The sequence below is a fragment of the Triticum urartu genome, chromosome 4A (assembly GCF_056163025.1).
Source record: "Triticum urartu cultivar PI428250 chromosome 4A, HENAU_Tu73, whole genome shotgun sequence".
Classification (NCBI taxonomy): Eukaryota; Viridiplantae; Streptophyta; class Magnoliopsida; order Poales; family Poaceae; genus Triticum; species Triticum urartu.
Window position 1 is genome coordinate 608,278,383 of NC_141876.1, and position 18,890 is coordinate 608,297,272.

The window sequence follows — 18,890 nt, forward strand, 5'->3', positions numbered from 1 at the left end:
GTTGTTCCATTGCTTTGAGTCTTGTCTCCACGCTTCCGGTCCTCCTAGGTCCCTCAACATCGCGGATGTGCAGCACCCCCTCATGCATCTCAATGGTTTGAGGGTGATGCAACACCTCCGTGAGGTAGGGGTTGATGACCTTCTCGAAAAACTTGTCCTTGGGGGCGCTTGGAGACGTCATGGTAATCTAGATCTGCCAGAAAAATAGCTCGAAACAAAGACAGAGGATATTTGCGTGATACGGTGGTCAAAACCTTCGGGATATTATATAATGAATTTTTACCGACCAAAAGAAGTATCGTGCAAGAAAACGGAGTCCGGAGAGCACACGAGGTGCCCACGAGGCAGGGGGCGCGCCCTCCACCCTCGTGGACGCCTCGTGTCCTTCCCGGACTACTTATTATTTTCCTATTTTCTTAAATATTCCAAAACGGACAAAACTTGCTATTAGAACTGTTTTGGAGTCGGTTTACTTACCGCACCACATACCTATTCCTTTTCAGAGTCTGAAACATTCTGGAAAGTGTCCCTTATGTATTCCTCCGGGGTTACAGTTTCAACAACATTAGTTTCAACATTTATGGGATTACCTGAGATATAATGTTTGATTCTTTGACCGTTCACCACCTTCGGATTTGTGCCTTTGAAGTTGTTGATTTTCATGGCACCAGAACGATAGACTTCCTCGATAACGTAAGGGCCTTCCCATTTAGAGAGAAGTTTTCCTGCAAAAAATCTTAAACGAGAGTTGTATAGCAACACATAATCACCTACATTAAACTCACGCTTTTGTATCCTTTTGTCATGCAATCTTTTAACTTTTTCTTTAAAGAGTTTGGCATTCTCATAGGTTTGGGTTCTCCATTCATCAAGTGAGCTAATGTCAAATAACCTCTTCTCGCCGGCAAGTTTGAAATCATAATTGAGCTCTTTAATGGCCCAATATGCCTTATGTTCTAGTTCAAGAGGTAAGTGACATGCTTTTCCATAAACCATTTTATATGGAGACATACCCATAGGATTCTTATATGCAGTTTGATAGGCCCATAATGCATCATCAAGTTTCTTGTACCAATTCTTTCTAGATATATTAAAAGTCTTTTGCAAAATTAATTTGAGCTCTCTATTACTCAATTCTACTTGATCACTAGACTATGGGTGATATGGAGATGCAATTCTATGATTAACATCATACTTAGCAAGCATGTTACGAAAAGCACCATGAATAAAATGTGAACCACCATCAGTCATTAGGTATCTAGGGACTCCAAACCTTGGAAAAATAACTTCTTTAAGCATCTTAATAGAGGTGTTATGATCAGCACTACTAGTTGGAATAGCTTCTACCCACTTAGTAACGTAATCAACAGCAACTAAAATATGTGTATACCCATTAGAGGAAGGAAAAGGTCCCATATAATCAAAGCCCCAAACATCAAATGGTTCAATAACAAGAGAATAATTCATAGGCATTTCTTGACGTCTACTAATATTACCAATTCTTTGACATTCATCACAAGACAAGACAAACTTACGGGCATCTTTGAAAAGAGTAGGCCAATAAAAACCGGATTGCAATACCTTATGTGCAGTTCTATCTCCAGCGTGGTGTCCTCCATATGCCTCAGAGTGACACTTGCGTAGGATCTGTTCCTGTTCATGCTCAGGTACACAACGTCTGATAACAACATCTACTCCTTCTTTATAAAGGTGTGGGTCATCCCAGAAGTAATGTCTTAAATCATAGAAAACCTTTTTCTTTTGCTGGTATGTGAAACTAGGTGGTATAAATTTAGCAACAATGTAATTAGCATAATCAACATACCATGGAGCAGTACGAGAAGCATTTATGACAGCTAATTGTTCATCAGGAAAACTACCATCAATAGGTAGTGGGTCATCAAGAACATTCTCTAACCTAGACAAGTTGTGTGCAACGGGGTTCTTAGCTCCCTTTCTATCAATAATATGCAAATCAAATTCTTGTAGCAAGAGAACCTATCTAATAAGTCTAGGTTTAGCATCTTTCTTTTCCATAAGATATTTAATAACAACATGAGCAGTGTGAACAGTTACTTTAGAATCAACAATATAAGGTCTGAACTTATCACAAGCAAATACAACTGCTAAAAATTCTTTTTCACTAGTAGCATAATTTCTCTGGGCACTGTCTAGAGTTTTACTAGCATATTGAATAACATTTAGTTTCTTATCAACTCTTTCTCCTAGAATAGCACCTACAACATAATCACTAGCATCACACATAATTTCAAAAGGTAAATTCCAATCAGGTGGCTGAACAATAGGTGCTGAAAATAAAGCTTTCTTAAGTATTTCAAACGCTTCTACACAATCATCATCGAAGACAAAAGGAATATCTTTTTGTAAGAGATTAGTCAGAGGCCTGGAAATTTTAGAGAAGTCCTTAATGAACCTCCTATAAAAACCGGCATGATCAAGGAAAATTCTTATACCTTTAATGTCCTTGGGACACGACATCTTTTTAATAGCATCAAATTTAGCTTTATCAACTTCAATACCTATTTCAGAAATTTTATGCCCCAAGACAATGCCTTCATTAACCATAAAGTGGCACTTTTCCCAATTCAAGACAAGACTAGTATCTTCGCATCTCTGCAAAACTCGATCAAGGTTGCTCAAGCAATCATCAAAAGAAGATCTATAAATGGAGAAATCATCCATGAAAACCTCACAAATCTTTTCACAAAAGTCAGAGAATATTGCCATCATGCATCTTTGAAAGGTAGCAAGTGCATTACATAAACCAAAAGGCATACATCTATAAGCAAAAGTACCGAAAGGGAAAGTAAAAGTGGTCTTTTTCCTGATCCTCTGCTGACACATGTATTTGAGAGAAACCAGAGTAACCATCTAGAAAGCAAAAATGTGTATATTTAGATAATCTTTCTAGCATTTGATCAATAAAAGGTAAAGGGTAATGATCCTTTTTAGTAGCTTTATTTAATTTGCAGAAATCAATTACCATCCTATAACCTATAACAAATCTTTGCAGGATCAATTCATCTTTATCATTAGGAACTACAGTAATACCTCCCTTCTAAGGGACACAATGGACATGACTTACCCACTAACTATCAGCAATGGGATAAATTATACCTGCCTCAAGGAGCTTTAGTATTTCCTTTCTTACCACTTCTTTCATCTTAGGATTTAACCATCGTTGGTGATCAATAACTGGTTTGGCGTCTTTCTCCAATTTTATTTTGTGTTGGCATAGAGTGGGACTAATGCCCTTAAGATCATCAAGAGTATATCCAATAGCAGCACGGTGCTTCTTCAGAGTTTTTAACAATCTCTCCTCTTCCTGCTCTGAAAGGTTAGCACTAATAATAACAATATATATCTTATTTTCATCAAGATAAGCATATTTAAGAGTATCAGGTAATGGTTTAAGCTCAAACACGGGATCACCCTTGGGTGTTGGAGGATCCCCTAGGATTTCAACATGCAAGTTGTGTTTGAAAATAGGTCCTTGTTTAAATAATACTTCATCTATCTTCCTTCTTTCATTCATAAACATACCATTTTCATGGTCTAGCAAATATTGTTCTAAAGGATCATTAGGAGGCACAACAATAGAAGCAAGACCAATAATTTCATCCTTACTAGGTAATTCTTTATCATGGGGTTGTCTACGAAATTTAGCAAAATTAAACTCATGAGACATATCCCCCAAACAAATAGTAACAACATCCTTTTTGCAGGCTATCTTAGCATTAACAGTATTCAAGAAGGGTCTACCAAATATAATGGGACAAAAATCATCTTGTGGGGAACCAAGAACAAGAAAATCAGGAGGATATTTAACTTTCCCACACAAGACTTCAACATCTCTAACAATCCCAATCGGTGAAATAGTATCTCTATTGGCAAGCTTAATGGTAACATCTATTTCTTCTATCTCAGCAGGTGCAATATCATGCATAATTTCTTTGTATAAGGAATGAGGTATTGCACTAGCACTAGCACCCATATCACATAAGCCATGATATAAATGATCTCCTATTTTAATAGAAATAACAGGCATGCCTACAACAGGTCTATGTTTATTCTTAGCATCAGGTCTAGCAATTCTAGCAGCTTCATCACAGATGTAAATGACATGCCCATCAGTATTATCAGCGAAGAGATCTTTAACCATAGCAATTCTAGGTTCAACTTTAATTTGCTCAGGTGGTGTAGGTGTTTTAGTATTACTCTTACGAACCACAGTTGAAGCTTTAGCATGATCCTTTATCCTAACAGGGAAAGGTGGTTTCTCAATATAGGTAGTAGGAACAATAGGATCATTATAAGTGATAGTCTTTTCTTCAACATTAATAGGTGCAACTACTTTACTTTAGTGGAAGGATTATTTTTAAACCACTTCTCCTTAGGGGGGTCAACAGGAGTAGCAAATGATTCACAGAAAGAAGCTACTATCTCAGAGTCAAGTCCATCTTCAGAGTTGTGTTTAATTCTTTCCAATAAATCCCATTTGAATGCAATAGACTTCATCATAAAAGACGCAGCATAAGAAGTATCGAGCATGGAGCGATTGTTGAGAGAAAGCCGAGCATAAATTTTTTGAATAATCATTTCTCTTGAGAGCTCATGATTGGGGCATGAATATAACATTGACTTAAGCCTCCCCAAGCTTGAGAGATTCTTTCTCCTTCGCAAGTCCAAAAAATATATATATAATTACGATCACGATGAACAAGATGCATAGGATAAAACTTCTGATGAAATTCCAATTTCAATCATTTGTAGTTCCATGATCCCATATCATCACATAGCCTAAACCATGTCAATGCCTCTCCCTTCAAAGATAACGGGAAGACCTTCTTCTTGACAACATCATCGGGCATACCTGCAAGCTTAAATAATCCACAAACTTCATCCACATAGATTAGGTGCAAATCGGGATGCAATGTTCCATCTCCTGTAAAAGGATTAGCTAGCAGTTTCTCTATCATACCCGAAGGAATTTCAAAGTAAACATTTTCAGTAGGTTCAGTAGGTTGAGGAGCAACTCTTTGCTCTACTGGTCGGGGTGAAGATACCCCGAACAAGCCCCTCAAAGTATTATGTTCCATAGTAACAAGTGACAGTAAATTTCAGCACACTATATAAATTTTTCCTTACCAAGTTCCACTTACCAAAGGCGCTTCACTCCCCGTCAACGGTGCCAGAAAAGATTCTTGATGACTCACAAGTGTAGGGGATCTATCGTAGCCTCTCGATAAGTAAGAGTGTCAAACCCAACGAGGAGCAGAAGGAAATGACAAGCGGTTTTCAGTAAGGTATTCTCTACAAGCACTGAAATTATCGGTAACAGATAGTTTTATGGTAAGGTAATTTGTAACGGGTAACAAGCAATGAAAGTAAATAAGGTGCAGCAAGGTGGCCCTATCCTTTTTGTAGCAGAGGACAAGCCTGGACAAGTTCTTATATAGAGAAAAGCGCTCCCGAGGACACATGGGAATTATCGTCAAGCTAGTTTTCATCATGTTCATATGATTCGTGTTCGTTACTTTGATAATTTGATATGTGGGTGGACCGGTGCTTGGGTACTGTCCTTTATTGGACAAGCATCCCACTTATGATTAACCCCTATTGCAAGCATCCGCAACTACAAAAGAAGTATTAAGGTAAACCCGACCATAGCATGAAACATGTGGATCCAAATCAGCCCCTTACGAAGCAACACATAAACTAGGGTTTAAGCTTGTGTCACTCTAGCAACCCATCATCTACTTATTACTTCCCAATGCCTTCCTCTATGCTCAAACAATAGTGAAGTGTCATGTAGTCGACGTTCACATAACACCACTAGACACTACTAGGAAAAGGGCTATAGATAGAATTGACACTAATGGCGCACCAGGGAAGTAGTGCGCCACTACTATATACTAATGGCGCACCAGTTGGTGATGCGCCATTAGTGTGGAAGACACTAATGGCGCACCACACAAAAGGTGCGCCACTAGTTATAATTTTTTTTCATTTTTACATACATACTAATGGCACATCAGACCGAAGTGCGCCATTACTAGTTCTAACTAGTAATGGCGCACCAGACAAGGAGTGCGCTAGTACTGAATTTTTTTATTCTTTTTTTTTTGCAAAACTACTAATGGCGCACCGAATAACAGTGCGCCATTACTAGTTTAAACTAGTAATGGCGCACTACTACGCGGTGCGCCATTAGTATATATATATATTTTGCACTACTACACGACTATCTCGGTTACGGATATCTCGCGGGGCAGGTAGTCCACGGATTTTCTGGATGCGTAAGGTGCATGGATGACACAACGTATCGCTAGCTAGATAGAGATCCCGGGTCTTCGAAAACCGTGTTCATGGGACATTGACGTCCCCCTCGCCGCCGATGATCAACCGCACCCTCCCCCGTTCCCCCGCCGCCGACGATCAACCGCACCCTCCCCCGCTCCACCGGCCGCCGCCGCCGACCCCCGGCCCGCACCCTCCCCCACTCCTCCGTCGCCGATGACCCACCGCACCCTCCACTCCACCTTTTTCATATTCATAAATATTTTCAAATAACAAATTTGAACATATTTTTTAAAAAAATTATTACTGTTTTTATAAAAAAAATATTACTGTTATGATTTAAACAATGAACATATTTAAACACAAATAAATATCAAACAACATTTTATAAAATCGAGAAATGATCCGGTCCCCCACTCCACCGTCGCCGATGACCCACCGCACCCTCCCCCGCTCCACTGGCCGCCGCCGCCGACCCCCGGCCCGCACCCTCCCCCACTTCACCGTCGCCGATCAACCGCACCCTCCCCCGCTCCACCGGCCGCCGCCGCCGACCCCCGGCCCGCACCCTCCCCCACTCCACCGTCGCCGATGACCCACAGCACCCTCCACTCCACCTTTTTCATATTCATAAATATTTTCAAATAACAAATTTGAACATATTTTTAAAAAAAATTATTACTGTTTTTATAAAAAAATATTACTGTTATGATTTAAACAAGTTTGAACATATTTAAACACAAATAAATATCAAACAGCATTTTAAATGCATAAAAATAAAAATTGGGGAGCCTGGGAATCAAACCCAAGACCTCCTAGTGTGTGTGCTGCGTGCTGACCAGTCGGGCTAGTGAGCGGGTTCTGATGTAGATGTTGGGTTAGGTGGAATATAACCTGAGGGCTCGAACTGTAATAAAAAAACATTCTAATGGCGCACCGCCGCTGGGTGCGCCATTAGTAAGCTTCCCCCCTACTCCACCTATTCCCCTCCCTCCCTTCCTCCCCAACCGTACGCCGCCGCCGCGCCTGCACGCCCCATCCGTCCCCTCCGTCTCCTGCCGCCGACGCCCCGACCCCCGCCGGAATCCACCCCCGCCGCCCCCGCGCCCCCGCGCCCCCCACCACTGCAGCTCCCCCATGCCACCGCCCCCGCGCCCCCACGCCCCCCACCACTGCAGCTCCCCCGTGCCGCCGCCTCCACGCCCCGGCGCCCCGAGCCGGAGGAGGAGGACCAGGAGGAGGACGAGGAGGAGGAGGAGACGACGACCGCCTCTACCTCAGCTCAGCTCTGCTGCGGCGTGGTCTTGTGCCGGCCCCGAGCCCTAGGGATCCGGCACGACCGCGGCTTCCTCCGGGTCCAAGGCGGCCGGCCGGCGCCGTGTACGCCCTCGACTGCAGGTGAGCCCCTCGATCCCCTCCACTTCCTTCTTCTTCTTCTTCCTCTTGCCCTCAACCTATGCTCTGAGTCTCGACCGCTGTGCAGGGCCCGTCCATCTCCGGCGAGCCCACCACACCGTTTGACGGGAAGCACCACCGTCGTCACCGAGCCACTCCACCGGCAGCCACCATCCTCGCGCGCTTCCTCCTCGAGCAGGCCTCCCCGCAAGCGTCACCGAGCATTAAGCCGCGGGTGTGCCCCCTCCACACGCCCCTGAAGCAGCAAACCCTCGGCCCTCCTCTCCAGCGAGCAGATCTGCATCCTCAACATCTTTTCCCTGGACATACCTGCCTCTTGTAATTCAAGTGACAGCCTGACAGGTGACATTTTGTTGCAATTTCTATGTTTTTTTGTTCTGAATGTGCAGCTACTCAATGTGTAGAAGTGGTACAGGCCTGTAGTTAGAAAAAATCATCAATTTTTAAATGCTTTGATCTAATAACAACGAAAAAACCATGAGCCAGTCACGTTTGAAGGTTCTTTGGTTACTAGCAACTAGCATTGCTAGATGAGTTCTTCTGCTATCTTGTGATAATTGTAGTAGATTATAGCTTGCTTTAGTTTCTCATCATAAGTTAACTTGATCATAATTAGTTTACCGAATTGTTTAACAAAAAGGAGATCCAGCATGCACAGTGTCCTTCACTATATACTAATCTTTGTATGCCCAGGCACATTGATGCATCAGCCCTGTAAGAAGCATCAGGGAAACAGAGGTTGGTTGTGGCAATTGTCACATTAGCCTTGCGCTCTCCGACCAAATGTAAGATATGCAACAAATAACGGATAAATACCTAACAGTTTTCTAGAGCTAGCGAAGAGATTAAAATCTCTATGAGATATTCATAGCCATGAAGCCCAGTAGCCTGTAGTTCACTAAACTTATAGCCCAAGATCCAATTTACATGCTATACTCTTCAGCAACATTGCTTGCTAGAACTACTGTCACATGTGCACTTGGCAGGTATCACATGTTTTAGAGCAGTATCTGCTACTACAACCTGAGGGTTTTCTTAGCTAAATTAGGCTATATTCGTTTTGTGTCAGCTCCTTGCTGTCCATGTTAACTTCTTTTCATGGTACCCATAGATTTGACTTTCAGTGTTGGTGATTCTGCAGTTGCTGTAGACTACTATAGTGATGAGTGTCTAGCTTTTGTAATCTACACTTCTTGCATAAGGATTTGCATGTGCCTTTGTACCATGAGTAATTTTGGGACTTGGGAATTGGTTCTTTCTTACTATAGTCTTGCTGCTATAGTATGGCTCTGTTCTTGGTGGAGGTTTCATTACTTGTTTTGTGTGGCTTAGGTTATATTTCAGTGGAATTTGTGTGATATGTTTGGCTGGACTATGCTCTTTTCACAGTTATAGTGTTGTCACTTTACAGCTTGCATGCTTGCCATACCAGACCATCAGTGTTCCGCTGTTATGATAAACTGTTCAATTCTTTGTATGGTTCTGTCTTTTTTCTATGATGGCAAGGGACACTGGTTGCTTATGCACTGAGTTGGGTTTTATGCGTCAAACAATCCATTTTGACAAGGCTCATTGATGGGTACTTTTTTTATTGGGTGCATTTATTTATATTATATCATATTGCTTCTATATCTGATCCACCATTGCTTGTACTAGTTTGTCAAGAATACATGTCTGTATAGCACAGAGAGCACCACAAGTTAAACACCTCAATCTATTAGTATTTGTCTGCATTTTCTCACATTCTTCTTGTATCTGATCCAGTATTGCTTGTAGTGGTTTGTCCAAAATGTTGAATGATACTGCCTGGAGATGCATATATTGTTTCACCTCTTCAAAGGCCAACGTATTTTCCATGTTGTGATGGAGGCCTTTTTTTTAACATTGGGCTTTGCCACCCGTTGTTTGTCTTGTAAATATTGGACAGAGATTTAAGCAAGTAGCACATTGCCTTGTCCACCTGGGATAATGATTTTGCAGGTACCCCAAGAGGCCCTTGAGTTTGCCGGAATGTCGATTAACTTCCGTTCCGGAAAATTCGGGTACTCCATATGTCCTATTTTTAGCAAAGGTCATGCTGAAATTTTCCGTGAATTTTAGCATGACTTTGCTAAAAATAGGACATATGGGGTACTTGCGACTAATGCCTGTTATCATGCATGTTTTATGATCTGTTGTAAGGGTACTAATTGGTCTCTTCTGCTGCTTATCAGAGATGGCGGGAAGTAGCCACCGCCGCTCTGCGACACCGCAGTACAAGTTGGATGCTTCCGAGTTCTTCACTATCATACTTGAGACTTCAGTATCATCCATGACGCAGGTATATAAAACGAGAGATCTCCCCTTCACCCATCTCATTATGATATCTGTTGTTTGCTACATCACTCATTGTCCCAAACTGCAGAGGCTGCCTGACAGTTTTATGAACATGCTGATGGGTGAAGATCCGCCAAATAATGTGAAGCTGCGACAGGCCGGCAGCGGGTTTCGCAGGCAGTGGGATGTGGAGTTGGTGATCAAGGAGGGCCACATGTACTTGTCTCATGGGTGGGAGAAGTTCTACCGTGCCTACGACCTGCGGCTGGGGTACTTCCTTCTCTTCAGGTACGACAACGACACTACCATGCTCATCGTGAAGGTGTTCAACATGACTATGTGTCGCATGCACTACGCTGACGATGATGATGCCGGTACGTTCTGCCTCTTCTTATTCCTCTACATTTGGCTTTGTCTCACATCGATTGTTAATGGTCATTGTTGCATTTTGGACAGGTAATGGGAGCAGCAGCAGTGACACTGGCTACAGCCAAAGCAGCAGCGACTATGGCTGTAGCGAAAGCAGCAGCGATTCTGGCAGCAGCATAGACAACAAGAAGGATGATCCGGAATGGAGTGCGGGAGAAGAGGAGCAGAGTTGGGATGAGGAGCTGCAGGATGACGATGGGCATCAGGCTGAGGATGACCTAGCGCTGGTGGTGGCTGACCAAGGGCAAGAGATGGTGGTGGCTGACCATGGGCAAGAGATGGTGGTGGCTGACCATGGGCAAGAGATGGAGGTGGCTCAGGATGACCTAGCGATGGTCGTGCCTGAAGGTGGCCTCGCGATGGTGGTGGTGCCTGACAATGACCACGCACCGGTGGTGGCGCCGGCGATCCCACAGTTGGGCGACATGACCACGCCAATTGTGGTAGAAGACTACATCCCACTGCCTCCACTGCCTCCACCGCCTCGCCGCTCTTGGCGTATCAGGCTGAGGAAGGAAAAGGAGAAGGAGAAGAACAATGCATGAGAACTGAACTTTGTCAGGTATGTCAGATCTCCAAAATGATATATATATATACTTAGTTACCCATGTTATCTCTAATATGCTTAGTTTCCTATAGGTTAGCTTCATTTTACCTAAGTTGGCTCTAATATGCTAACTTAGAGCTTAATTATATGCTTAGTTTCCTATAGGTTAGCTCCAAAATAACTTATGTTAGCACAAAATGATCAAGTTTACATAATAAGCTTATAGTCTTTTTCTTATTCTTCTTCTTTTCCAAAATGACATAGGTTAGCTTCGTTTTACCTAAGTTGGCTCTAATATACTAACTTAGAGCTTATATTCTTAGTTTCCTATAGGTTAGCTCCAAAATAAATTATGTTAGCACAAAATGATCAAGTTTACATAATAAGCTTATAGTCTTTTTCTTATTCTTCTTCTTTTCCAAAATGACATGGTTAGCTTCATTTTACCTAAGTTGGCTCTAATATACTAACTTAGAGCTTATATGCTTAGTTTCCTATAGGTTAGCTCCAAAATAACTTATGTTAGCACAAAATGATCAAGTTTACATGATAAGCTTATAGTCTTCTTCTTATTCTTCTTCTTTTCCAAAATGACATAGGTTAGCTTCATTTTACCTAAGTTGGATATAATATGCTAACTTAGAGCTTATATGCTTAGTTTCCTATAGGTTAGCTCCAAAATAACTTATGTTAGCACAAAATGATCAAGTTTACATAATAAGCTTATAGTCTTCTTCTTCTTCTTCTTTTCCAAAATTCTTCTTATTCTTCTTCTAGTGTTCTTCTTCTTCTAGTATTCTTCTAGTCTTCTTCTTCTAACTTCTTGTGTATCATTTTGTAGATTTGATTTAATTCACGGAAGCTTGCATGGATGGAGTGCTTCTTTTCCATTTGTGTTTTTATTTTGTATCAATGTGAAACTTTTGTGAATTGATGGATAACGGTGTTGGATGAACAATGTGAAACTTTTGTAATATGTAACGATGGAACTATGTGTTGGCTATGTATGTATATATGATGGAACTTGTGTGTTGGCTATGATTGTTATATGGATGCTTGTTGTATATATATGTGTTGGATTTCTCATATGTGAAATAGTGACCTGACATTAAGAAAAAAAATTAAAAAAATGTTACTAATGGCGCACTACCATGTGGTGCGCCATTAGTATAGCAGACACTAGTGGCGCACTATGGGCAAAACTAATGGCGCACTGCGTGGTGCGCCATTAGTACACCAGATACTAATGGCGCACTAGTGGTGCGCCATTAGTAAAAAATACTAGTGGCGTGATACTAATGAAGCACCGGTAGTGCGCCATTAGTAGGCAAAACCGGTGCGCCATTAGTAGGCCTTTTCCTAGTAGTGAGATGAGAGACAACATACATCTCATCAAAATATCGAACGAATACCAAATTCACATGACTACTAATAGCAAGACTTCTCCCATGTCCTCAGGAACAAACGTAACTACTCACAAATCATATTCATGTTCATAATCAGAGGGGTATTAATATGCATTAAGGATCTGAACATATGATCTTCCACCAAATAAACCAACTAGCATCAACTACAAGGAGTAATCAACACTACTAGCAACCCACCGGTACCAATCTGAGGTTTTGGTACAAAGATTGGATACAAGAGATGAACTAGGGTTTGAGAGGAGATGGTGTTGGTGAAGATGTTGATGGAGATTGACCCCCTCCCGATGAGAGGATCGTCGGTGATGATGATGGCGATGATTTCCCCCTCTCGGAGGGATGTTTCCCCGGCAGAACAGCTCCGCCGGAGCCCTAGATTGGTTCCGCCAAGGTTCCGCCTCGTGGCGGCGGTGTTTCGTCCCGAAAGCTTGCTTATGATTTTTTCCAGGGTAAATGACTTCATATAGCAGAAGATGGTCACCGGAAGGCTGCCAGGAGGCCCACGAGGCAGGGGAGAGGCGCCCAGGGGGGTAGGGCGGCCCCCCACCCTCGTGGACGGTGGGTGGCCCCCTCTGGTATTTCTTCCACTCAGTATTTTTTATTAAATCCAAAAATGACTTTCGTGGAGTTTCAGGACTTTTGGAGTTATGGAGAATAGGTCCCTAATATTTGCTCCTTTTCCAGCCCAGAATCCCAGCTGTCGGCATTCTCCCTCTTCATGTAAACCTTGTAAAATAAGAGAGAATAGGCATAAGTATTGTGACATAACATGTAATAATAGCCCAAAATGCAATAAATATCAATATAAAAGCATGATGCAAAATGGACGTATGAGAACATTACATCGTTTTAAAGTTGTAGAGATAGAGATTAGTCCATTTTGGGTTGACATGGGCTGTTAGGCTAGCTTCTGTTAAAAAATAAACTATGGATGAGGTTGGCGGTAATAGACAATGGGCCTCGGGTCCTATTGCACCTAAATTGGCAAAAGAAATTCAAAAATATCAAAAAGAGTCAAACATTTCTGAAACTTTTTTGTATCATCGTCACTTAGCATAATACTTGCGTGAAATGTTTTGCTAGGGAATGACTACCATGGTATTCCATAAGAAAAAAATCAATACTATAAAAAGTTACTACTCAGATTTTTTGCACTTGTGGTTCTTTTACCCAATCCACAAGTGTCATTCCTCCGCAAAACTTTTGACACGAGTATTATGCTTTGACTTGTTAGTTATAAAAAAGATTCATAATTTTTCACTGTTTTATATATTTCTAAAATTCATTTCCCAATGCAGGTACACTAGCCCGCATGTCCCAAAGATCCAAGTCTATGAGGTTGGGTACTAGAATGTACTTCCTGTTAGGCTAGCAACTAAATGAAAAGATGTGCTTTACATAAGTGGGAAGTTTCACATTTATGAAGAAGTGCAACATGAATTCATTAAAAAGTGTAATTAGGCACTATGAAGAAAAAAACACATATCATCTAAAAAAATTGTAGCACTTTATAGAAGTGGTGTTGTTGCACATTTCTTAAAGTATGATTTGAGTTTACTGGAAAGTAGAACTAGTTCATAATTCGGAAGACAAAATTAGATATAGAGTTTTAGAATATTGGTTGTGGTTAATGGAAGTATGTAGTTCAACATTTCAGAAAATTGTGAGTTGAAGATATTTAAAAACTGTAACTAGTGCATAAATTAGGGAAGAAAGATATACACGTGTCATGTGAAGAAACCGGTATAGGGCATAATACGGAATAAAAATAGTTATACAATGTATAAGAGCAACTTGAGAATAATCATAAGTGCAACATCAATATATCAAAAAGTGCAATGTGAGATAATGAAACCGATTAAAATACAATCATACAATTCATGCATATTTATTTGTGCAATTCTACTATTAGACCAAAAAATAATAGAATTTTAGAAAACAATTGAAGGAAACATTTCTTGGCAAAACCTTGATGAGTCGTTGTTAGATTTAAACTAAAGGAAATAGGGGCAAAAGAACATACATACTCGACTTGTCCTAGTTGTAAAGATGTGAGTTATGGTCGTTAATTCACTCTTTTTCTAGCCTCGTTTAAAATTCAAATCCGACAACCTTTTCATGTCAAATCTCAGCCAAAGGTTCATCCAGTCTATGAATCTTGTCCCATTTCGCCTCACATGTAGTAGTAGTTATACCCTTTGTGTTACCTCAAAAGGAAGTTATATCCTTTGTGCATATCATGTAATGGGTAAACTGAAGCACTAGAGTCAACATAACTTGAGTATACTATGTTTTCTATTTGTTTTTGTGGTTCTGTAGTGTAGCATGAGCATCTTACTACTTGATGTCTACTGCGCAACATTATTCTTGTAGAATCGTGTTGGGCCTCCAAGCGCGGAGTTTTGTAGGACAGTGGCAATTTTCCCTCAAGTGGATGACCTAACGTTTATCAATCAGTAAAAGGCCTAGGATGAAGATGGTCTCTCTCAAACAACACTACAACCAAATAACAAAGAGTCTCTTGTGTCCCCAACACACCAAATACAATGGTAAATTGTATAGGTGCACTAGTTCGGCGAAGAGATGGTGATAGAAGTGTCATATGGATAGTAGATATATGTTTTTGTAATAGGAAAAATAAAAAACAGCAAGGTAGCAAGTAACAAAAGTGAGCACAAACGGTATTGCAATGCTTGAAAATGAGGCCTAGGGTCCCTACTTTCCCTAGTAGAATCTCTCAACAATGCTAATCAAATTGGATCATATAACCATCCCTCAACTTGCGATGAAGAATCACTTCAAAGTTCCTATCTAGCGGAGAACATAAGAAGAAATTGTTTGTAGGGTACGAAACCACCTAAAGTTATTCTTTCCGATCGATCTATTCAAGAGTTCGTACTAAAATAACAAAAAAGTTATTCTTTCCGATCGACCTATCCAAGACATCGTACTAAAATAACACCATATGATACGCATCAACCAACTCTAATGTCACCTAGATACTCCAATGTCACCACAAGTATCCATGAGTTAATAATATGATACACATCAAACAATTTCAGATTCATAATACTTGAACCAACACAAAGAACCTCAAAGACTGCCCCAAGATTTCTACCGGAGAAACAAGGAAAAAAACATGCATCAACCACTATGCATAGATTTCCCTAATGTCACCTCGGGAATCCGCGAGTTGAGTGCCAAAACATATATCAAGTGAATCAATATAATACCCCATTGTCACCATGGGTATTCATATGCAAGACATATATCAAGTGCTCTCAAATCCATAAAAGTATTCAATATGATAAAACAAAATCTCCAAGGGACAACTAAATTCATCACAAGAAGATAGAGAGGGAGAAACACCATATGATCCAACTACATTAACAAAGCCCACGATACATCAAGATCGTGCTAAATCAAGAACACGAGAGAGAGAGCGATATTAAACACATAGCTACTGGTACAAACCCTCAGCCCCAAGGGTGGACTACTCCCTCCTCGTCATGGAGACCATAGGGATGATGAAGATGGCCTCCGATGATGATTTCCCCCTCTGGCAGGGTGCCGAAACGGACTCCCGATTGGTTTTTCGTCGCTACAGAGGCTTGCGGCGGTGGAACTTCTGATCCAGGGTTATTTCTCATTGTTTCTCTATTTATAGGATTGTTCAGTGTTGGAATCACGCGAAGATGGGCCTAGAGTGGGCCACAAGACACCAGGGCGCGCCTTGGGGGGCTGGCATGCCCTTGTGGGTTGTGCCCACCTTCTGGCCCTCCCACGAAGCTTCTAGTGCCTCTTTTATTCCAAAAAAATCGTCAAAAAGTTTCGTTGCATTTGGAGAACTTTTATTTTTTCACAAAAAACAACACCACGGTAGAAAACAGCGTCAGTCCGGGTTAGTTCTATGCAAATCATACCAAAACCATATAAAATTGTTGTAAACATGGCATGAATAGTTCATAAACTATAGGTACGTTGGAGACGTATCAGCATCCCCAAGCTTAATTCCTACTTGTCCCCCAGTAGGTAAATGATAAAAGAAAATAATTTATGAACTATGAATGCTAACAGAGTGCATAAGTTTGATCAATGATAATTTCAATCACTTTTCCTAGCATCATAACATCAATTCTTTCTCATAAAACTTTAAATGTTAAAGTAGAAACCATTTCACATGTTATGGTTCAAACAATGAATTCCCTGAAAACAAACAACCTATATTCCTAGTCACCAAACAATTGCAATTCAACTTACCCAACAGAGTCTAAGTAAGATCTTGACATACTCAATCATCATATAGTCTTCTATGATTGCTAGTACTCAAAGCATACTTTTAGAACAAATGGCATCCATTGAACACAGAGAAAGATAGGGGCTTAATGTTTCGCCTCCCAACTCATTTATCATAGAGATAATTGTAAACAATAATAAATCATGATCAAATATATTTGACTGGCCGTATGTGCCTAGATCATTCCTCACCACATGATGCTTGCCAACTAGAGAATAATTGAGGTTGAAATGAGAATATGTACTATTGACTCTTGCATAAAAGTAAACACTGAAAAGTAAAAGATAGGCCCTTCGCAGAGGGAAGCAGAGATTGTCATGCACTTTTTATTTCTGGATGCCCAAGCTCTTAATGCAAAGGAACATCACATTATATTGCCCCTTATGATAGCAAACTTTATTATGCAGTCCGTCACTTTTATTACTTTGTCATCACAAGTTCGTACAACACTCAATTTTCCCTTACAATAAAAGATCAAACATATTTAGGAGCAATTTTTATTGCTTTATTTCACCGATGACAACTTACTTGAAGGATCTTATTCAATCCATAGGTAGGTATGGTGGACACTCATGGCAATAAACTAGGTTTAAGGGTTTTTGGATGCACAAGTAGTATCTCTAGTTAGTACGAAATTTTGGTTAGCAAAAGATCCTAAGCAAACACCACATGTTGGAGGATCCATAACAATATAACTTCTATGCAAATATAACAACCATAACTCATTATGTCCAACTTCCTTGTCCAACTTCATGAATTGCTTCAACTAATTTGCTCAAGTTTGAAAATAATTAATGGGTACTCACAAACATAGAAAATGTCCAAGATAATATTTTTGTATGTGAAAGTTCTCTTCCTTATACTAATCATTCATGAATTGCTTGTATGACCAATATTGTGATTGTCAAGCTTCACAAGATTTCACTTTCTAAATCCAATGTGAAGCTACTACTAGGCAAGATATGAACATATAATTTCAACTTCATGATACTCAATCCATCCAACAATTTACTCATAGGATATAAGTGAAGCACAAGAGTAAATGACAAGTTACTCCAAAAATATATAAGTGAAGATCAAGTGAGTAGTTAAGTAAATGGGTAGCTATTTGAGGACTCTCTCCCATTTAAAAACTTTCAGATCTAAGTATTTTATTAAAACATCAAGCAAAACAAAATGAAATTCTAAGTATAGCACACACCATGTGAAGAAGCAAAAAAATTAGGCTCAACTGAGGCTAACTCATAATTGTTGATGAAGAAAGGTGGGATTCCTACCGGGGCATCCCCAAGCTTAGATGCTTGAGACTTCTTAAAATATTATCTTGGGATGCCTTGGGCATCCCCAAGCTTGAGCTCTTGTGTCTTATTCATAACTCCCATAACATGGTTTTCCTAATTCTCAAAAACTTCATCCACACAAAACTCAACAAGAACTCATAAGGTACGTTAGTATAAATCAATGCAACACCTTATCATTCCCAATTGTAACAAATCACTAAAATTATAATTTTAAATTGCATAATAAATTCCTTTGCATATTTAATACTCCTATCCTCAAATAGAATCATCAAACAAGCAAACATATGCAAACAATGTAATCATAGCAGCAATCTGTCTAAACATGACATTATGTAAAGGATGAAGTAAGATCCATACTTAATCAACTCAAAACATTCTCAATAATTACCATACTATAGAAAATTTATCACAGCTTATTGTGCAAAAAAATTCGACATTTTATCACATTCTTACTGTTCTCAAGAATTAATGCACTAGCGTGCAACTTTCTGTTTTCAAACAGCAACTCAAATACTTGTAAAATAAGCATGGTGAAGGATATCCTTGCCACTTTTATTGAAATAAAAGATGCAAAAAATTATCTAAATAACATCAAGCGAATCCTAACAAAATAAAATAACGCTCCAAGCAAAACACAGATCATGTGACAAATAAATCATAGCCCCAAGTAAGGTTACCGATAATATTGGAGACGAAAGAGGGGATGCCTTCCGGGGCATCCCCAATCTTAGTTGCTTGGATCTTCCTTGAATATTAACTTGGGGTGCCTTGGGCATCGTCATGCTTAGGGTCTTGTCACTCCTTATTCTCGTCATATTGATATCTCACCCAAAACTTGA